This window comes from Astatotilapia calliptera, chromosome 7, assembly GCF_900246225.1.
Source record: "Astatotilapia calliptera chromosome 7, fAstCal1.2, whole genome shotgun sequence".
In the NCBI taxonomy this organism is placed as follows: Eukaryota; Metazoa; Chordata; class Actinopteri; order Cichliformes; family Cichlidae; genus Astatotilapia; species Astatotilapia calliptera.
This window is the reverse complement of record NC_039308.1, coordinates 67,878,693-67,901,557: the sequence shown is the minus strand read 5'-3', so window position 1 is coordinate 67,901,557 and position 22,865 is coordinate 67,878,693.

Sequence of the window (22,865 nt, the reverse complement as noted above, 5' to 3'; positions counted from 1 at the left end):
ATGGGCCTGACAGAAACACCTGACATGTATCGATGATTCAAACAAATCCAGTTTAAAAATATTGGATTCCAGTCAGTTTATGGACACAAGTGCGAGCACGGTTAGTTAATGAGGTGCTCATAAGGCTTTATAACACAATATAATATTGCGTGTCGATAAGCCTGGGTATATATAAGGATTCGCCAAAGTTATTGTCAGTAGTTATAAAACATATTTATTGAGTTTATTTGTACATTTACTGGCAGTTGAGTTTGCATGGATTATTGCATGCTTTTGTAATATCTACTTTATCAAGGCTTCTAATTTGCACAATAAAATCCACACTTTGGCAAATGCCATGAAGAATGTTGTCAGCTGACTGTGTGTAAATGTTGGTTGGTAAAAATTGTGCACGATTTATAATTAAAAATAAATTTGTGCCAAATAGTCACCGAACAGGTTTGCATGGCTTCAAATCATCTGACTCTTATCAGAATTAATTTTGCAGTATCAGCAAAACTACAAACACAACATTGAGCTCACTGAAAAAAGTGCTCTTACTAACGCTCATCAGAAGCGCCTGTCATTTATAAGCTGTTGCATCTGTGACACCTCAGGGCCCACGTGCACAATCCTCCAGTCTTACAGTGCATATGCCTCACACCTTTTCTTCCTTTACTTGTCCATAATCCCCAAACGACTGCACGCAGTTATTTCCCCTGAGGGCCGGTGAGCTGATCTCTGCTGCAGGAATGCATTAAATTCAAGAGCTGTTGACGCATGCTCAACAGAAAGCAATAACCTGTGCGGGGTCATTTTTCCCCCCTTTCCTTTCATTTTCTGAGGTTGAACCGAATTGCCTTTTAGTGCTAGTGTGATTATGTTCCGTTTAACATGGGAATTACAAGAATTACACACACAAGTGTAGCACAGCATGCCCTGAAAAGATTAAAAACAGCTGCACTGGGAGGGAATAAAAAGGCACCGAGGACAGGGGTGTAGGGGCAGAGTGAGATGTGTAGCTTTACAGTTTTAATAATAATACAGAGCCTTTAACTTCTTAAGGATGACTTATAGTTTTAAGGAAAGCAGTGGCTTACATTTCTTCACTGTAGCCCGAATGCCAGGCAGGGACTGCTGCCTGTTCAAATTTATGTCGTCTGAACAGTTTGCCTCGACTTGGCTGTTGGGCGAAGATATTTTATACTAACAAGATGCTCCCTTTACTGGCCACCTGCTGCCACCTGCTTAACGTCCCTGGCATGTCACAGTGTGTGTTATGGGAAATAAGCTGACTTGTTTTGAGTGTTAACCAGCTTCACTGGTCAATCAGAGTAGAAAAGCACTATAAGACCCAGTCCATCCACTAAATATGGGAACACAGAGCCCCGATCTATGACCTGCACTTTGTGTAACCTCGTTAATAAAAATGCAGGAAGGTGAAAATAGCCTATCACCCTGAAAATCCTTCAGTCAACAATCAAAGAAGCATCACTGGCAAGGGGAAACCCAAGTTGCATCACCCTGAAAGGCATGAACTCTGCTCCCTGTGGGTCGGCCCGGAGGAAGCGGCTAAATTAAACGGTGAAAATGGCTGTAAGAACCTCACGCCTCTCAATCTGATGTGGACTAACTTCATTATCAGAATCAGAAGAGGAGCCTTTTCAAGCTGCTGGCACCAGACAGTTCATTAAAGACCCGTCACCGCTTTGTTACCCAGCAGCTCCCAGGGATCGATGTGTAATGTGCTTTTTGTTTATGGAGACAGAGAAAAGGGGAGGAGAGAGGACAAACTAATTGAGCTCCCCAAATTATTATCCCGATAGCCTCGTGACCTGCTCCACTGCGGGCGAGGGCGCAGCAGAGGCATCCTACCAGTCAGCAACTACAGGTGTGTTTCCAACTCGGACCTGCCACATGTACCATTTCTGTTCAAAGGCAAATTTGAGTCCTCCTGCCTCTTGTCAATAGAAAATGGAAATTACTTTATTTCTTGTTTGATTCTCGCTATCAACAGCCAATAGAACTGAACTGTAGGTATAATTAAATGTCTCAGCTTTCACACACACACACATATATATAAGTACATATAAGTGAATAGCACTAATATGGTGTCTCACAGTCCGTGGTGCTTTTCTTTAATTGCCACTCTCCTTTTCTATCTATCCTTTCTTCTCCTTCCTCTGCTCTCGCTCCATCCCAGTCTGTCCCTTCTCAACATACTGCATTTGAAGAATTAGCCGCACTAACGTAGGCCCTAATTGGCTGTCACTGTGTGCCTGAAAATGTGAAGCCACTTCCTCGATATAATCATGTTTACACGCGAGCGCCGGGTGCCAGACTGCTGGGCTTGTCTCTATTGAGCTTGTTTAGGGAGTAATTTACTGTAAAATTGGCTATGATAGTCAGTCACTGTGTGTGAGAGAGAGAGAAGAACCAACTCAGCGTAAAATGGGGTTTTTTCTATACACTGACTCGCCGAACTGTGCAAGTTATTTTTTTATTGTTTGAGGAAGGAGGTTTGTAATGTAGAATCAGCTGAGATGAACCTTATTATGAGCAAATGAGCTAAACCAGTTTAATGCGAGCGACACAGACTATCAGCGCATTAGAAGAACTAACAAATCACGTAAGATGGATTACACAACACCAGAAACAAACAACATCAACATCTTGCTGCTACATTTGTTTATAGACAATTTCTTTCTGCTGCTTCACTTTATCACACTAATTGGAGGCAATAAAACAATCATTTGAGAAAGTGACAAATCAGGATCCAATTTGAAAAAACGAACGACCATAATTTCTCTGTTACCGCACTTAGAGAGACCTCGATCACAAAGCAGTCGCTTCAAATAGAAGGCTTCATCTTTAGACTTCAGGTACGGTTTTTCCATGAGCGTCAAGAATGTTTCTAATTAAAAGCATCTTCATTCTGAAGCACAGTGATCCCAGGAATTTATTCCTTATGAGCTCGCCCCGTTAATTCCCATTCCCAGCACAGCTAGGGCCGGGGGTCCACTTGAGAAGTCGACACACTGTGAAGTAGCCCTGACATTTTTCTCCTCTAATTGTGTTTTCCTCTCTTTGCTTCGGATTGCAGGAGCACGTTTATTTGTTTCAGTTTGTGTTTGTGGCTGTGCAACAAAATGTGGCTGTATGTTCGAGCGCCTTGTGCTGTGCGTGTGCGCACACATACTTATTCATCTCTTTGTGTGTGTACAACAACACTGTGTATGTTTTTTGCCAATTAGGCACTCAATGACAGGACATGTGGCGAAGCAGCTAGCTGAGCTATTCATGGATCAGCAGTTATGGGAGGAAATTTCAAAATACCAACTGGACACACACACACACACACACACACACACACACACACACAAAGAGCCACAGTAATTTCAATAGCTCAGTGAATAAATGTGATCTCAGACAGTGGATGCTGTCTTTCGTTGGATCATGTGTTGACACAGTTGTCCTTCTTTGGTGAGCTCTTTATTTCACAAAAATGTTTTAGAAATAGCATTTTGAAGCATTAGCTTGTAATTATTATTACATTTATATTAATTATTTTATTTTTAGGTAGCAGAGGCAGTTTATGAAGCCAGAAGCTACCACATTTGGATGAGAGGGTTAGTTGTCAGATGATGCACATGATAACCAGCTGCCTTTACTGGCCAGATAACTAATCAAATAGAAGTTCACAGACTTCATGTGTGGACCCAGTGTCGGGTATAATGGTGGAGGTTAATTTTATTTTTATTGTACAAAAGGACAAGAGTGCAATGGTAAAGTGGAAAATGCATCCACGACAGGAACAGCTAAACACACAACATGCTAACGCAAAGCTAGCCAAGAACCCTGAGTGATACTGAAACTCAGTGCATGCTGACCCCAACCCAGCAGTCACACCTGATCTTCGTGGGGTAACAAAGGCAGCAGAAGGGCTTGTAGCCTCCATTTCTACCAGTTCATGTGTCTAAAGTAGAATCAAGATCGGTTTGAAGCGTCTTTAGGCCGCTTTTCATCTTTGCTTTGTGCTCATATGTAAAAATGATCCTCATTAGGACAGGAACTTGCATAGATGTGTGAGACTGTAGCCTGCAGGCTCCTATTAATAGTTAACTAGTAATTATGTGACGAAGTGTTTCAGGTCATCTTACGGAGTAACAAAAACTACTGTAACTGGCAGTGTAAGGTTCAAGGTTCTCTATGCATCACATGCATAGTTATATAAGTATAACACACCGTGAAATGTTACCTGACACGCTCCTCGACTTGTGTAAAAGTGGCGGGAAGAACATTATATATAATATATTCATTAGGTGAATGTGCAGTAGTAGCATGTTTGCAGCAAGCAGGTGAATTCTGTACATTGTGTAAATTAAATAAGAATAGACAATCTGACTATTTTACAGGATGGACAATGTGAACATATTTAAAATTAAAGGAATTTGAAATGTACATTGTGCTGGTGGGTTTAGAGTGTCTGGAAGAGAGTCGTGTCTCAGTCACTTATGGATGATGTGAGAGGGCGGGTGTGTGTGGGGGGGGAGCAATCCTGCAGCAGCGTTCTGCTGTACGGATCATTCTCTGGAGAGCTTTTTGGTCCTTCACACAGCTGTTCCCAAACCACGATGTCATGTTCTGTGTGAGGATGCTCTCCACAGCGCCTGTATAGAAAATCCTGAGGATCTTTGGAGAGACCCTGAACTTCCTCAGTTGTCGTAGGTGATACAGGCGCTGCCTAGCCTTTTTGGTCTGGACCTGAATGTGGGCAGCCCATGTCAGGTCTGAGGAGATGTGGACACCAAGATACTTGAAGGACTGCACCCTCTCCACTGGAGCTCCATTGATGATAATGGGCTTGTAGTCTCTGTGCTGACCCCTTCTGAAGTCCACCACCAGCTCCTTGGTCTTGCTGACGTTCAGCTGGAGGTGGTTGTCCTGGCACCACGATGCCAGATTCTTCACTTCATCCATGTAGGCCGCCTCATCGTTGTTGGAGATGGCACCCAACACCACTGTGTCGTCAGCAAACTTCACAATGGTGTTGGAGCCGTGGGTGGCCACACAGTCTGAAGTGTAGAGGGAGTAGAGCAGTGGCGAGAGGACACAAGGGATTACTGTCTCCGGCAAGTAATTAAGTAAACGCAGCACAGAAGTCCAGTTCAGCAAATCTGAAGTCTTTACCTCATTGATAGTGAGATATTTAAGAGGAAAAAATGTTTTAACCATTTGTTTTAATCCTGTTACAGCCCAGAGTCTGCAGCCTGGCTGTGACACAAAAACAGGACCACAGCGTTGAGATGATGGCCAGCCTACCACACCTGTACACAGGTAAGGTAGGAAAAGGTTAATACCTGCTGAAAGACTGGGACTGTCCTCTGAACACACTTTCGTAAGGCAATCTCATATTTAACTGGATACTCTTAACACTGAATTATCTGCAGTGTCACTGACTTTTGTGACTACGTTCATATTTGAAAGCGTGATGTTAATACAGCAGTTTAAATCCTGTGGAACAGGGGAAGGACACAGGAAGAGGCTAGTGGCTGTTCCTACTTTTTGAACCTCTCAACAAATTCAAGCTTGATTTGAGCTCCACAGATTTTCATATACATGCACTAAATAAAATAAAATGTGACTAAATTGGCTCAGGGAGCCAAAGAAGTATTGTAAGTATTGTATTTGGTAGGTAAAATATGTACAGCTGATTATGTTACATGTTAAGAGGCTCTGGTCTATTTTTACAAACTTACAGAGAATTAAGAGAAGCTTTCACTTATTTTATTTGATAACTAAACTGATTGGCTGTGTCCCTTTAAATACAGACAAGAGAAAAACGATAGAAAAGCCTCAGTATAAGAAATGAGAGGTGAACACAGAGCGGGCACGAGTCAGAGGAAAAAGATGCAGTGGCTATAAAACAACGATGTCGTCTCTTCAGTATGTGTATAAAGTAAGACCTGTGTTTTGTGCTGTTTGCCTTTGGATTGAAGCATGTTGAGTGGATTCTCCGTGTGATAACTGTCGCCCACTGGACCAAATGTGCTCTAAGTCACCTCTTCCTCGATCAATCAGCTCAGCTCTCGTCTCCTGAAGCGATGCCATATGGCCTCGCTTCCTCTCTCCTCGCACTCTGTTTCGCTGTCCTAGTAAATGTCTCACCTTCTTGCCTTCCCTCTCCCATCTCCCTCCTTTGTTCATACGTTACTCAGATACTCTGTCCCATGCTCGCCTCTTTTCTGTTTCCTTCTTTTGTCTGAACGCAGAGATGTACAAGGACTCACACTTCCCAGCTTGCCCTCCTGCCACCAATTTTTCAGGGCCACACCTGTGCATGAGTGAGAGCTCTGCCAGTGGACATGACATGTCTCCTTTTTCCTCCCTTTGCCTTCTTCCTACTCCTACGCTTGCCTCCACTACTTGTTTCTCACCTGTTTAATGTGATGTGTGGCGATCAATGCAGCAGCAGTAGAGCCAAAGACAAAGAAAAACACCTTTTATCAGTGATTATATGTTATGTTGTGATTTTTTGGAAACATATATCTGTGTGAGTTGTTCTCCATGTTTAGGAAACGATAGCTACTGTGTGAGTGAATCTGTTTTTAAGAATTAAAAATCACAGCGAGGGCTGTCACTGCACTCCATGTCCCTTCACCTAAGGAAGAAATTTCTCTCAGTGTTGCTTCTGGTAGAGAAGTGGTTGCGTCACCTGGATAATTGGACAGTATTTCAGCCGTGTGTATGCTGCGAGGATTTTAAACATTAGATCTTTATTGCAGTTCCATGTTACAGGTTCTGATTCTGTGCTCAGAATCTGTAAGGATGCTGTAATAGGTTTTACCATTTCACAGTGCAGAAAATAAACGTGACTGTTGGTGCCTTAAAACATCTCCAGATTTATGAAATTATCCAGAAATACTGCTTGTTTATTTAAATGATTGCATTATGTGATACATGACCTTGGCAGCATTGACAGACTAATATGGGGGACTGCACGTGACTGAAGAAAGTCCCAAATGTGATGTGCTTCAGTATTACTGCTGTCGCTGCGCCCTCCTGTCAGCGTCAGCGGCCTAAACAGTTCGACTGACATGTTGCTTTCTCACCAAACATGAAGTTTCATGTTAATTGTGTGAATATATTTGCAGTGGAAACCCTTAAATTGCAAATAAAAGCTAACTACGTATAGTGGGATGTTAGAAGTTGTCCTAAAAGTCGTACGTTTTCTCTCGTTTTTCTTTACATGCTCTTTTTGTCTTTAAAATAGAAAATTCAAACAGATAGCACCAAAGAATCGCGAGTGTTACAGTATAAAGTGATTTAAAGTAATTGTTTTGTCTCTGTTTTTGTAATCGGGTGCTGTAGAAGTGAGCTTGAATTTAACTGAAAGTGCCTTCCATGGACAGCATGCCAGATATCCTGTTTGTGCTGCTAAGTTTAAGCAACATATTATGATACCACTATTGACATGATGATGATGATGACATCTAAACAAGATGGCGCCGAGTATGGCAGCCTTGTCGCGAGCTCCCCCAAGCAACGGCTTTCTTCTGTGTTTAATTTTACTTTTCCTTTATTTTTTCACGAGCAGCACTTGTCTCCTTGTGTACGACCGACAAACCTTACTGGACATAAAAGACGGTCTTTCTTATAACTTTCCGGAGTTCAAGTTTTGCAACACCGACGCTCCGTTTGCAGACCTCCCATTCATCTCACCTGAGACGCCTTTGTTCTCTGGCCCTGGAGGCCGCAAACGCCGACGCAGAGGGAGAAGATCTGGCGTTCTGGTTCGACTGAGACGGCGCACTAACAGACCACCGTTACCCAGTTTATTACTGGCTAACATGCAGTCTCTGGAGAACAAGCTGTGCGAGCTTCGGGCACGGATCTCATTCCAGCGAGAGATGCGGGACTGCTGCGTGATCTGCCTCACAGAAACCTGGCTATCGGACAAGGTACCGGACTCCGCAATACAACTACCGGGGTTCTCCGTGCACCGCGCGGACAGGTCACAGGATCTTACTGGGAAAAGCAGAGGCGGTGGTGTATGTTTCATGATCAACAACAGCTGGTGTGATTATGCGAACGTGCACCCGGTCAAATCCTTCTGCTCACCGGACCTGGAGTACCCGATGATTAAGTGCCGGCCATTCTGGCTACCGAGGGAATTTACAGCAGTGATTATTACGGCTGTTTACATTCCCCCACAAGCCGACACTGACCGAGCACTCAGGGAACTGTACAGCGCGATCAGCAGCGAGGAAACCGCACACCCAGAGGCAGCGTTTATCACAGCCGGAGACTTTAATAAGGGAAACCTGAAGAAAGTCTCACCCAAACTCCATCAACACATCCATTTTAGCACTCGTGGAGACCGGCTACTCGACCACTGCTACACCTCTTTCCGGGATGCGTACAAAGCCCTCCCCCGCGCCCCATTCGGCCAATCAGATCACCGCTCCATCCTGCTCCTGCCCGCCTACAGGCAGAAGCTGAAACAGGAAGCTCCAACCCGGAGGGCGGTGCACTGTTGGACGGACCAATCGGAGTCTGCGCTGCGGGACTGTTTTGATCACGCGGACTGGGAAATGTTTCACGTGGCCGCCAGAGACATTGATGAATACACAGACTCAGTCTGTGGATTTATCAGGAAATGCGTGGAAGATGTCGTCCCATCCAGAACAGTTAAATCCTTCCCAAATCAAAAACCCTGGATTAACGGAGATGCTCGCGCGGCACTGGCGGCACGGAGCACCGCCTTTGCCTCCGCGAACACATCGGACTACAAACACCCACATTACCAACTCCGGAAGACGATCAAAGCAGCCAAACGTGAGTACAGGGACAGGGTGGAGCAACAGTTTGACAACCCTCGGAGTATGTGGCAGGGACTAAACACGATCACAGACTTTAGAGGGAAACCAGCACACCGCAGACCACGGCCTCTCTGTGTGAGGATCTAAACGTATTCTACGCTAGATTCGACACAGCGAACACCACGAGACCGGACAGTGTGCGCACCGCGGATGACGTCAGTGCGCACACTGTGTCTGAGGAGGATGTGCGGAAGTGCTTCAGGAAGGTGAACGCACGCAAAGCTACTGGTCCGGACGGGATTCCCGGCCGCGTCCTCAAGTCATGCGCGGCTCAGCTGGCTGGAGTGTTCACGCACATCTTCAACCTTTCCCTCTCTCTGTCTGTAGTCCCAGCCTGCTTCAAAATGGCCACCATCGTCCCTGTACCCAAATCCTCCACCATCTCCTCATTGAACGACTGGCGACCTGTAGCCCTGACCCCCATCGTAAGCAAATGCTTCGAGAAGCTGGTCAGGGACTTCATCTGCTCTGCACTACCCGACTCACTGGACCCTCTACAGTTCGCATACCGCCACAACAGGTCCACTGATGATGCCATAGCCCTGACACTACACACTGCCCTGTCACACCTGGAGAAGAGAGACACGTATGTGAGGATGCTGTTTGTAGATTACAGCTCAGCATTCAATACCATCGTTCCCTCGAAGCTGGACAGGAAACTGCAGGATCTAGGACTGAGCAGCTCCCTCTGCAGCTGGATCCTTAGCTTCCTGTCTGACAGACGCCAGGTGGTCAGACTGGGCAGCATCACCTCATCCCCCATCACACTGAACACTGGTGCTCCACAGGGGTGTGTACTGAGCCCTCTCCTATACTCACTCTACACCTACGACTGCACGGCCACTAACAGCTCCAACATCATTGTGAAGTTTGCGGACGACACTACAGTGGTGGGTCTTATCACCAACGGTGATGAGACGGCTTACAGGGAGGAGGTCAGCGCCCTGACCCACTGGTGTCAAGACGACCATCTCACCCTCAACGTCGCAAAGACAAAGGAGTTGATAGTGGACTTCCGGAGGTGCAGAGAAGTACACACCCCCATCACCATCAACGGCGCTGCTGTGGAGAGAGTGAGCAGCTTCCGCTTCCTTGGTGTACATCTGGCTGAGGATCTTACGTGGTCAGTACACACAAACAAAACAGTGAAGAAGGCGCAGCAGCGCCTCTTCTTTCTCAGGAGACTGAAAAGATTCGGCATGAGCCCCCGCATCCTCAGGACCTTCTATCACTGTGCCATTGAGAGCATCCTCACTGGATGCATCACCACCTGGTATGGCAACAGCACCGCCTACAACCGCAAAGCTCTCCAGAGAGTAGTGCGGTGCTCTGAACGGATAATTGGAGGTGAGCTTCCCTCCCTCCAAGACATCTACAGGAAGCGGTGCCTGAGGAAAGCGGGGAGGATCATCAAGGACTCCAGTCACCCCAGCCATAAACTGTTCAGACTACTTCCATCAGGAAGGAGGTTCTGCAGCATCCGGTCCCGTACCAGCAGACTGAGAGACAGCTTCTTCCACCAGGCCATCAGACTGCTGAACACGTCATAGACACCTCAGCTTCACTACTGGAACTTTAACATTATGCACTCCACACTGTATATAAATGCCACTTGTTTTGCACATATTCAACTCTGTATATTTTATTTTATATATTTTATTTATTGTTTACTCTATTTAATTTGTAAAATATGTGTATACACACACACACACACACACACACACACACACACGTAGGAAAATATTTAGTATACACATCCAGGAATGCATACACTATTATATATTGTACATATACAGTGGGGCAAAAAAGTATTTAGTCAGCCACCGATTGTGCAAGTTCCCCCACTTAAAATGATGACAGAGGTCAGTAATTTGCACCAGAGGTACACTTCAACTGTGAGAGACAGAATGTGAAAAAAAAATCCATGAATCCACATGGTAGGATTTGTAAAGAATTTATTGGTAAATCAGGGTGGAAAATAAGTATTTGGTCAATAACAAAAATACAACTCAATACTTTGTAACATAACCTTTGTTGGCAATAACAGAGGTCAAACGTTTACTATAGGTCTTTACCAGGTTTGCACACACAGTAGCTGGTATTTTGGCCCATTCCTCCATGCAGATCTTCTCGAGAGCAGTGATGTTTTGGGGCTGTCGCCGAGCAACACGGACTTTCAACTCCCGCCACAGATTTTCTATGGGGTTGAGGTCTGGAGACTGGCTAGGCCACTCCAGGACTTTCAAATGCTTCTTACGGAGCCACTCCTTTGTTGCCCGGGCGGTGTGTTTTGGATCATTGTCATGTTGGAAGACCCAGCCTCGTTTCATCTTCAAAGTTCTCACTGATGGAAGGAGGTTTTGGCTCAAAATCTCACCATACATGGCCCCATTCATTCTGTCCTTAACACGGATCAGTCGTCCTGTCCCCTTGGCAGAAAAACAGCCCCATAGCATGATGTTTCCACCCCCATGCTTCACAGTAGGTATGGTGTTCTTGGGATGCAACTCAGTATTCTTCTTCCTCCAAACACGACGAGTTGAGTTTATACCAAAAAGTTCTACTTTGGTTTCATCTGACCACATGACATTCTCCCAATCCTCTGCTGTATCATCCATGTGCTCTCTGGCAAACTTCAGACGGGCCTGGACATGCACTGGCTTCAGCAGCGGAACACGTCTGGCACTGCGGGATTTGATTCCCTGCCGTTGTAGTGTGTTACTGATGGTGACCTTTGTTACTTTGGTCCCAGCTCTCTGCAGGTCATTCACCAGGTCCCCCCGTGTGGTTCTGGGATCTTTGCTCACCGTTCTCATGATCATTGTGACCCCACGGGATGAGATCTTGCGTGGAGCCCCAGATCCAGGGAGATTATCAGTGGTCTTGTATGTCTTCCATTTTCTGATGATTGCTCCCACAGTTGATTTTTTCACACCAAGCTGCTTGCCTATTGTAGATTCACTCTTCCCAGTCTGGTGCAGGTCTACAATACTTTTCCTGGTGTCCTTCGAAAGCTCTTTGGTCTTGGCCATGGCTTCACTACTGGAACTTTAACATTATGCACTCCACACTGTACAGTAATGCCACTGTTTTGCACATGTCTCAACTCTGTATATTTTTATATATTTTATTTATTGCTTACTCTATTTAATTTGTAAAATATGTGTACACACACACACACACACACACACACACACGTAAAAAAATATTTAGTATACACATCCAGAAATGCATATACTATTATATATTGTACATATATTTATTAGTTTCAGATGTAGCCATTCTTGTATTTTGCTTGTTTACATTATTGTATTTTGCACAACTCTGTTGCTTGTGAAGCTCGCACACAAGAATTTCACTCACATGTGCTGTACCAATGTACCTGCATATGTGATGTGACAATAAAAAGTGATTTGATTTGATTTGATTTATTCTTCTTTCACAGCATGCAAAAGTCTGCAGCCATTTTCCATTTTGCAGGCTTCCAGGCTTCTTGAAGGACGGTATGGTATTGGTACAATGGTACTGATGGCATTATATCACTAAAACTGCACCGACCCACTAATGATGCTAAGTTTAGTTTAACTGGTCCAAGTGGCTCTTTGACTACATTAAGCAGTCTCAACTCTGACATTAACCACTGTTAACCACCTGACAGTCAGAAGCTTTGCATTACCTTTGCGGCATTTCATCTGACCAATAAGGTTGAGCTGAGACAATATCATGTCTTATGTTTAACCACCGACGTTTGTTCATGAAATTAAGCGGCTCTGCACTTTTGGCTTTTGCTGCTCTTTGACTTTATAAGTTTCTGAGTTATTATAGAAAAGATAAAAATGGAAAACACATTGTTGGAAGAATCAGAAATATCAGCTTGTTTACTTTCAGTCGGTTTTTTTTGGATTTGTGTATATGGTAAATGGCCTGTATTTATATAGCGCTTTACTCAGTCCCTAAGGACCCCAAAGCACTTTACACATCCAGTCATCCACACATTCACACACTGGTGATGGCAGCTACATTGTAGCCACAGCCACCCTGGGGCGCACTGACAGAGGCGAGGCTGCCGGACACTGGCGCCACCGGGCCCTCTGACCACCACCAGTAGGCAACGGGTGAAGTGTCTTGCCCAAGGACACAACGACCGAGACTGTCCAAGCCGGGGCCCGAACCGGCAACCTTCCGATTACAAGGCGAACGCCCAACTCTTGAGCCACAATCGCCCTGTAGATTATAAACTGTAGATTAAGGACAGAGATGCAGATTAAGAGGCAGATGTGATGAACAGTAACGTAGCTTGTTTCCCACCTACTCGCGGTGAGTAAGTACGTGGGAAACAGGTAAACGAGCAGAAAGCACAGGTTGACTCTAAATGTGTTCATTTAAAAACACAAACACAGACTCCTAGTAACTAAGACACGTGGGGGAAAGAAAAGCAAACCAAAACTGTATTTAAGCTTTAAAAACATGGCACAAGTCTTGTAAATTTGCATTTACCTTCGTTCTTGTCACATAGTCACTTTTCAGTCCCCTCACTCTCGTCCAAACTCGGCTGGCCAGACTGGCTACCTGCTGGATGCCACAAAACCATTAGTGTGGTGTGAGAGGCTCTCACTGCAGCCCTGCACTCCTCTGCTCTGCACTGAGCTCTACTTCTGTGCTCTCATTTCATCTCTCTTCTTCTCATCATATACGCTCTCCTGCTGTCATCTTTTTCTCTCACTCCACTCTCTTCTTTCCCTTTGCTTTCTCATGTTTTTCCCCAGCACTGCAGGACCTGCGTCGCTCGGGTCTTCACATATTACTTCTGTTATCTCAGACTTGTCTTGTTCATAGTTAGCACTTTGTTTTAACTAATCCTGAATCCTGTTCATTCGTTCTGTGACAGATCTGTGAGCCTCCTTTACCCTGGTACAAATAAAGATTTTATTCATTATAAATACTTTGTTACAATAATGTTAGCTAAGTTTTACTTTTAGGCAAAACTGTCTGCGTCAGAGGGCGACGCTGTCAGGGGCTGTGACCCAGTGTTTTGAGTTTATTTTGTATTTTTGATTTTTCTTATGTTAGTGTGCCATAATATAAAGTTGTTGTGATATTATTTAGTTCAGGTTTTGTTTCAACCATGTCTCCATGATTTATGAGTCTTTTCCTGTCCTCTATATAGTCTGTCTTGTCCTGTGTTTTACTTTCTGTTATGCCAGTGCTTTAGTCTCCATCTTCCATGTCTCCTCAGGTATTTCATGTCTTGGATTGTGTGTTTGTCTGGTTACATGTTCCTGTGAGTTTTGGCTTTTCATGGATCAGGTTTTTCCCTCAAGCTCGTACTCTGTTTATCTCACGTTGTAGTTTTTCATGTTCGTGTTCAGGCCATGTTCATGTCAGAGTTTTCATGTTTTAGTTCTCGCCCATGTTCGCCTTGCTTTGTTCTTGTGTTCATGTTTTTCAGCCAAATAAGCGGCTCGCTTTGTGGTTAACCTTAGTTCATTTTCTCCCACGTCTCCTTAGGGTCCATTTTGCAAACACACATATTCATCTCTTATTTTATTAACAACAGCAGTGTGATTCTGAGAAAATGAGAAAAAAATGTCCCACATCTATAATTAAAGGCAATCGTCATAATTTCTTGACTTAAAAACTGTGACTGAACTGACATATTTGAGACTGAGGTGATAAGGGTCACATCTCGTCACCATCACATGTCCGTGACTCGACTTTGGCTTCATGCATGAAGGTATTTAGCTTCATAATCACGAGCGAAGTTCCTGCACTGGGGAGAGAGAAGATGGAAACAAATTGCCAGATAAATACTGAATTAATTACCTATTATTATTGTATTAATGAAAGCAATCTTTACAAAATGTTGTATTCCGTCAATAATAATTTATTCAGTGTACCACATTAGACAAATATCTGTCAGGTCATTGATCTGTTTGTTCCTAAAGTAAAACACACATTCATGGATTGATTCGTCACCACAGCAAATATTTTAGCATACTGCAGGAGGAAAAACATACATATAATCCATAACATAAATAATGTTCAGTTAACTGCACATTCAGGCTTTTGTTTATGCCTGTGATAAGCATTATTATCATCCGAAGTCCACCATCTTTATTTAGTAGAAATGTATGTGGGTTTAAAATGTGCAGCCTTGGTTCCTCTACGGACTAACAGCTGCAGCACACTGTGCAGAGCCTCTTTAATGGTTTAATTACCTGCATAAGGTTAGCATTGTTTTGCACTTACATTTGATGTGACACGCAAAGGCTGAGCTGTAGTGAACTGCTGTATTATCTTTACAACATGTCTGTGCAGGTTCTCCATCATGCAGGTCAGTGTCATCTCTGAGCTTGAAACGAAGGTGAGTGGACTTCTTTAAGTGTCTTCGTCTTACTTAAAGAAGTCCAGCTGCCTTCTTTTCAAGCGCTTAAGGTACAAAGAGCGGCTTTGCACCCTTAGCTGTTGCACACTCACACATAAGCCTGTATCACTGCACTGCAGTCATGCTGCTACACTGACTACATGCAGTGGACACATGTGTAATCACAGAAGCATCCAGGTTCCTCAGTGTGTGCAGTACTGGAGCACAAGCTGTGAAATGATGTGTGACACTGCAGATAGTAAGAGATAATGTTAAGTGTTCACCGTGACACAAATTAAATAGAATTTAGATTAAAACTCTTGTTTTAAGTTTTTTTAGGCACTGGTAATACTAGTCCATGTACGCGGAGAAGACAGATGTGGAAATCAGATCACAACGATGTACTGACCTTATTAATTTAACAAAAACAAATCCAAATGGATTTAATTTGTTCTTTGCAATAGTCTGATTTATGTGTTTACGCTGAACAGACCTGGTACTCAGCATTTAGGTGTTCAAAAAGAGTTTGTGACTGTCAGAGTGACAAATCTGATGCATATATTAATCTACTGAAACATTTGACACATTATGACATGAAAAGGAGACATAAAATCTTTAACGTCATAAACACCAAAATGCCAAAAGTCCAGCAGCTGGTCTCCTCGGATCACAGACATTTATAGACTGTTGTTAAATTACAAAAACATATAGACCTGAGATGTGCTGCTACCATAAAATTCAAAATGAACTAATATTTTTTATTTAAAAAATGTAATGTGTGTATTCTCAGTGGACAGTACAAGGACAAGAACAGATTTAGTCTGGTTTGGGATATTCTTTTAATTGAACATTTTAAATGTAGTTGAGCAGCACGATTTTTATATTTATGAAGATCTTTCATCAGTTTGTGTTCTTCTGAGAACATCCCAGCTCAGTACGAGCTGCATGGGTTTATTATATTCTATTCTTTGTTGTGTCTTGTATCTGTCTGTAATTCTGTGTCCTGGTCTCTCACCTGTGCTCCCCCATCACCTTAGCTCATAACACAAAATCAACACGGGCAGTTTTGCTCGTGAAGCTGGAGCCTCACAGAATCACAGCACATGTGTCCATCATGACTTACAGCTTCCTCTGAATGTAACAAACATTAAATATTTTAATTTAAAAATAAATATTAAAAATAATCATCATGAAAACTAATTTATTAAGTGTTGATGTCATTCATTTATTTCTTTTGGGCAGTAAATAAATAATTTGCAGAGAAACAGTTGCTTGAGGAAATTGATTATGTTGTTGTAATTGTGTAAACCTGCGTCGACCTACAGTTTCTGGTCATGTGGAAAAAGCTTTTGTAATCCAGTCAGAGAGTGCCTCCATCTAAATCTGCTTGGAAACAACTCAGTTATACAGAAAGTGTAAAGGCCATTTCTCTGAGTCTGTGTCGCTGCTGCTACATTTAGTCTGTTTGAAGTTTGACATCATATGCACCAGTTTCACAACAGTATCATAAAATCCTGCCTTTGGGATACATGGTTGCAACTTCAATGAAACATCTTAGTGTTCTTGGAATATCTCGTAAAATGTTGTTAGTCGTGTATGTGAGTCTCATTTAACTGCATGAACTCAACTCCTGAGACCCACGTTTGTGTGTGTGTGTGTGTGTGTGTGTGTGTGTGTGTGTGTGTGTGTGTGTGTGTGTGTGTGTGTGTGTGTGTGTGTGTGTGTGTGAAACAAAGAGGACGGGCGTAAACATGGGTGCCAGATCATTTAAAAATGATAGAAACTCATTCTGTATTTGTGTAACCTCAGAGTGAGTTGGGGTGTAGAGGTCATAGGTCATCTTTCATTTGAATAACGGCCTTCCTGGAAAAGCAAAATGTGTTAGAGGTTTTCCAGTCTGGTTTTAAACCCTTTCATAGCACTGAATCAGCCCTTTTAAAAGTTTTCAATGACATATGTTTAGCGACTGATGCTGGGGACTGTGCTGTTCTTGTGCTTTTAGATTTGACAGCTGCGTTTGATACCGTGGATCATGCCATTTTATTCTCTCGTTTGGAGCACTGGAGTGGTTCAGGTCCTACTTGGCGGGGCGAAGTTTTTGTGTCAGCCTCGGTGACTATGTGTCGTCCTCCGCTCCCCTCTTGTGTGGTGTCCCACAGGGCTCGGTTCTAGGCCCCCTCCTCTTCTCTTTATATCTGCTTCTGTACTGAGAAAGCACGGCATTGCTTTCCACTTTTATGCTGATGACTGTCAGATCTATGTCCCTCTAAAGAAAAAAGGCGGATACCTTACACAGCCATTACTTCAGTGTCTCAATGACATTAAAAGACAGAGGTGATGGTTTTTGGTAGCCCCACTGAGACCCCCCAATGTGTATGTAGATTCCCTGGCCCAGTATGTTAAGCCAGCTGTCACAAACCTGGGGGTCAAAGTGTGATCTGAAGCTTGACAGTCAGATTAAGGCAGTGGTAAAATCAAGTTTCTTTCACCTCAGGCATCTGCAAAAATAAAGCCAATTCTTTTTTCTCGGCAGCGCTTTGAGACAGTGATCCAGGCCTTTGTTAGCACTCGGCTGGATTACTGTAATGCACTTTATATTGGACAGGCCAGTTCTTTACCTGTTTTTAAGTCACTCTTGAAAACCCACCTCTTTACCCTGACCTTTGACACCACGTGAGATGTTGGTTTTTATTTTTATTTCAGTTGTTTTTAGGTGATTCGATACTGTTTTATCTTGTTTTTGTTTTAATATAGAGCTGTTTTAATTTTATGTTTTATGTGTTTTATTTATTTATTTTGCTGCTTTCTGTTATTCTATTGTTTTAACTTATTTTTTGTACAGCACTTTGTTCCTGTGCTGGGTATTTTAAAGTGCTTTATAAATAAAATTGGATTGGATTGGACCAAAAAACTTGCTGGTCCTGCTTTTTTCTTCTTTTTTTCCTTATCTCGATGTCAGTCTGCATTGCTGGCTGTTAGTATTTCTTTTTTAATGTGTGTGTCTCCTTGTCCATCTGGCTGAAGTGAGAGGGCACGGGGGCAAACTGTGGATGGCAGCAGGAGCGGAGTGTGTGTCTGAGTGTGTGTCTGAGTGTGTGCATACTCTCGGAAACTGTAAACAAGTATGTGTGTGCACATTTCCATAGAGCTGAAAATACAATGCTGCATCAGACCCAACTGTCAGCTTTCTGGTGACATTGGGAGGAGAGAGGTGGAGTACGATGGAGAGTACAAACAGCAAACACGTGCACGCTTTGTTTGGCATGAGATGACCTGCTGCAGACAATTATGTCTCCTCTGCTCTGCCACAATCAAATTAGTGGTGGAGGACAAGGCCTCTGAAGAGACCCACCGCTGCGAGGGAAATGAAAACACGAACACACACAACTCCTCACTTTAATACACACATTCCACCACGCACACATGCACCTATATTATTTTATAAACGTTATGGCTAACATTTATGTACGAAGACACATTTGAGTAAATGCATTCTAAGAAAACGATGCACGAACAAGTAAGTTATAAACGAGGAGATGGATCTCTCAAAACGCCATCATCTCCGTCGTTATGGAAACAAACATGTTGTAAACAAATTGTTAATTAAAGAAAGGACAGATGCAAAGAGAAGATGACATTGAAGGCTTATCGCCACATTTAAATCTGGTGCAATTTCATTTTTCATGGGAGAACTTTGACATTGATTAGTAGGCAATCCTGGAAGAAATCAAATCTAAAATGTAAATCCCAGCAATAGGTGCCTGCTCAATAAGCTCTATATACAGTGTTCAGCAGAAAAGTCCTCGATTCCAGTCATGAGATGACAATGAGACCTGTTTGATGTACAGCAGGATGCCGACTGCTTGCCATCTGTCACAACTTGCGTGATGTGCAAAAGATACATGAGATCAATTTAACAGTTCCACTTAACAGCACAAAGAAGAATGTTTGAGTGCATGATGTAATTGATTTTAGGAATGGAATCTGGGACCACCGACTGTGAGTCAGCTATGAAGATAGCTTTTGTTTTTCCTTCCAGCTCAGCAGAAAAAGGGTTGGAAATTAAGAGGGTTAAATGTATATATGCTGCACAGAGGATCGTGTTGCAAGTAAGGTAAAGTAAAATGAAACTCAACTGGTGTGAGCACCTACAAGACAGTGTCATGGAGCGTGTCAGAGATGTCTAATGATGTGAAAGAACAGCTTGATTGTTCTTTGTTAGAGAGAACAGACGCTACATGGGTTTTCTATAAAACACCAAAATCTTCTTTTTCCTTCCTGCTGCCCACACACAGTCATGATTGGTGCCACTGGCTGCAAAGTGTAAGGAGACGTTATAAATGGACATTTATGATGCACGTGTTTGTTTGCAGTTCTAAATTAAGCCACCGACACTCAGCGAGTAAAGCCAGCCGCAGTGGGGCACAGCCACAGGGCTGTGGTTATATGTGTCACCAACAAAACAGCAGAAAAACAGAATCAGCTTTTTACCCTGCAAATGAAAATGTTGATATTTGCATGAATCTGGATGTTCAAATTAACCAACTGTCCGGAGGAAAGAGAAGACTTGAAATAGTTTTAGTCGTGGCCTGTAGACTTTAGGTGCTGTGAAAGGCCAGAGTGCCACAGAGGAAATATGACCAAACTAATTTACCCTTGTAGAAATAAAGAAGAGTAAATAACAGTGAAGTGGGGAAAGAGAGGGTAACCGATCCATGGGGAAAGACAGCGTTGCAACATTGTCACCACTCAAAACACGTTTAATAAAATGATGCAGTGGGTTTTCAATGCGGACAAACCCACCCCACTTCATCCACTACAATCATAGCTGGTATCACTATGACTGTGAACACTGTTGGTTGTGATCACATTACATTTTTAGGAGTGCAGTAACATAGCATGTTATAGCGCTAAATTTAGTGAGCTGCACGCTGGTTGGATAGAAAGAAACCAAGTCAAACCAACATGTCTTTTTCTTCCTGCACGTTTGCAGCACAGCTGATTTCAGTTCATGCGCAGGAAGAGGAAAATGGTGGAGCGGTTTACAGCAGAGATGTGGACAATACTTTTATTTTCAACTGCATCCAGGACAGACACAACCCCATTATACTGCTAACACACCACACAGTCAGCACACCAAGAATCCAGAGCAATGTTAAACCTGAGTGCATGCAGACCCCAGCCCAGCAGTGAAACAAAGGCAGAGATGAGCAGTCGGACGTGAAGCTTCCAATCACCGTGGAGATAACTTTGAAGTCTAGTTTTTAGCCTTTGTGTTGTCAGCTTTGTGTTCATTTAAAGCGTAAAGTGCTATACAAATACAGGCCATTTACCATTTTACCATTTCATATGTAGAAACTGAAAGAAAGGTCATTTGTGTGTTCTCATTAGATCAGGGATTTGTGTTGGTGTGTGAAGTTCAGGTTCAGGTCATTTTATGGAGTAACAAGAAGGTAATGTAGTGAGTGTAGTGTAACTAACCGCTTTCTCCTGTGAGTTAATAAATAACATAATGATTTGCTTTTGCATTACTTGTACGAAACATAATGAGTGATGTGTAATACATGACTTTTCTCTAATAACAACACCAAAACCGACTGAATTATACTGAGTACTACATTCAGATACTATATGTTTTAAATTCTAATGTCAAAAAACTGTAGTTGTAGTATTTATACTTCCCACAAAACGCTACGTCCAGATGAACAGAATCAACCTTTGGAGATTTACTTTCCTGCATAAAGACGTCTGACTGACACTTTCTTTGAGTTTTAGACTTGAACTTTAGACTTGAATCCTTAAACAGTGTCAGCAAGAACCAACATGCAGTTATTTCTCTGTGCTGTATTGTTGCTCCTTCTTTCAGATGAGCGATCGGCAGCTGCATCAGGGCGAAACTTCCTGCAACCCTCCCCTCTCCTCTCTAAGCCACGCCCAGTTGTAGTCATACGAGGTCAAGGAGCTTTTGAAAGGTCGCGAATGATTTTTGATTTCCCAGCAGAATTTAAAATCTGCTCTTTCAGTCCTTAATACAGTGTTTCACTGCAGCTTACTTTTTGCATGATTTGCTGTGGTCTTTGTTCTGCTTTGCAGCTGTTCTCTGATTGGATAATGTTTCCAGGCTAGACTTTAGAGGACAGATGACCTACAGAAGTCTAGTTCCCTAACAGACCGACTTTGCTTACCCCAACTGTAACAAAAAGGTCACACGTGGGCTGTATTCAGCTTTTCTGAACATTTCTCTTGACCTGTTATGGTTTAAATATTTACTCAGAAACGTAATCTTCTGTCTCCTCACGAGAGACTGCCGTCACCATTTGAACATTTATTCACTTGGCCTGCTCACTTTTTCTCAGAGCTCCATGATCAGATTCAGCCTTGTCCCGTGGCCTTCTGCTGATTATAGGCCCAGCAGATGGTTGGCTTAGCATAGACTGCAGATATAGAGGAGGTTGATGACCAGTAAAATCAGTCACAAAGAAGGTGCTGCACCAAAAACCTCTGTGTGATTTCTTTCATCACTAGCAGAATGTGGTGGTCTCCTGTGTTTTGCATGAAATATGGCCTTTTACTTTGAAGGCAAAAGAAATGTCCAGTTTCAGCTTGTAGTTGACTCGGATTTGCAAACAAGTTGGCATCTTCTGTGCAACTGTGAGCAACCAAAGAAAGATGTTTTCAGAGGAGCACTATGTACCCATTTGCAACATATCTCCACTCATTAAATATGCATGCTGTGGTTACCAGAGGTTCACTGACCGGTTCAAAGGCCTGTGTGACTCAAGCCTAAACTAAGCAGTTGCACATGCCAACCTGCGAGCACTCATTGCCTTTTTATTAAATGTGGGGAGTGAATGAGAAACAGAGAGAAAGAAGAACAAAGGAGGTGTGTCCAGAAACAAAAGACTGCTTCATGTTTTATATTCCACAACATTTGCCAAGTAGAATTTGGAAAGAAGATGTAGAAGAAAAGAAAAGGTTTGAAAAGAAGGAGACAAAGACAGTGAGACAGATGCACAGAACAGAAGAAAGTTAAAGAAAAGATGTGAAAAGCGGGAATACAAGGAGAATCAAGTGTTGGAAAAACAAACGATGAACAGAGGACATGACTTCAGGTGAAGAAGAACAGTGAAAGCAGGAAGAACAGGAGGAAGGAGGGATCGGGAAGAAGACGGGAGATGATGTTGATGTTTGCTTGTTATTCCAGCACTAATTTTCCCCCTGGAGCTCATTAGAGTCTGGAGAGGAACGAACCACAAAACCTTAAAAATCAACAGAGTGGGGAGAGAAAGAGAGACAGAGTGGGGTGAGAGAGAGTGTATGAGCATAAAAAAGCAGTAAATGGAAAAGGAGGAATGAGAGTGAAGGACCAGGGGAGACAGAAAGGAGGACAGAGGTAGTGGAGAAGAACACGATCAAGCAGATTTCAGTCAGTGTGTGTTTAAGGTGACTCACTGAAAAGCTCCATAGGTCCAAAACACACACATGCACACAGACACACACATGCACACAGACATACGCACGCGCACAGACACACACACGCACACAGACACACACATGCACACAGACACACACATGCACACAGACACACGCACACGGTCATATACAGTGAACACAGCCCACCGTTAGACATGTCATCAGGG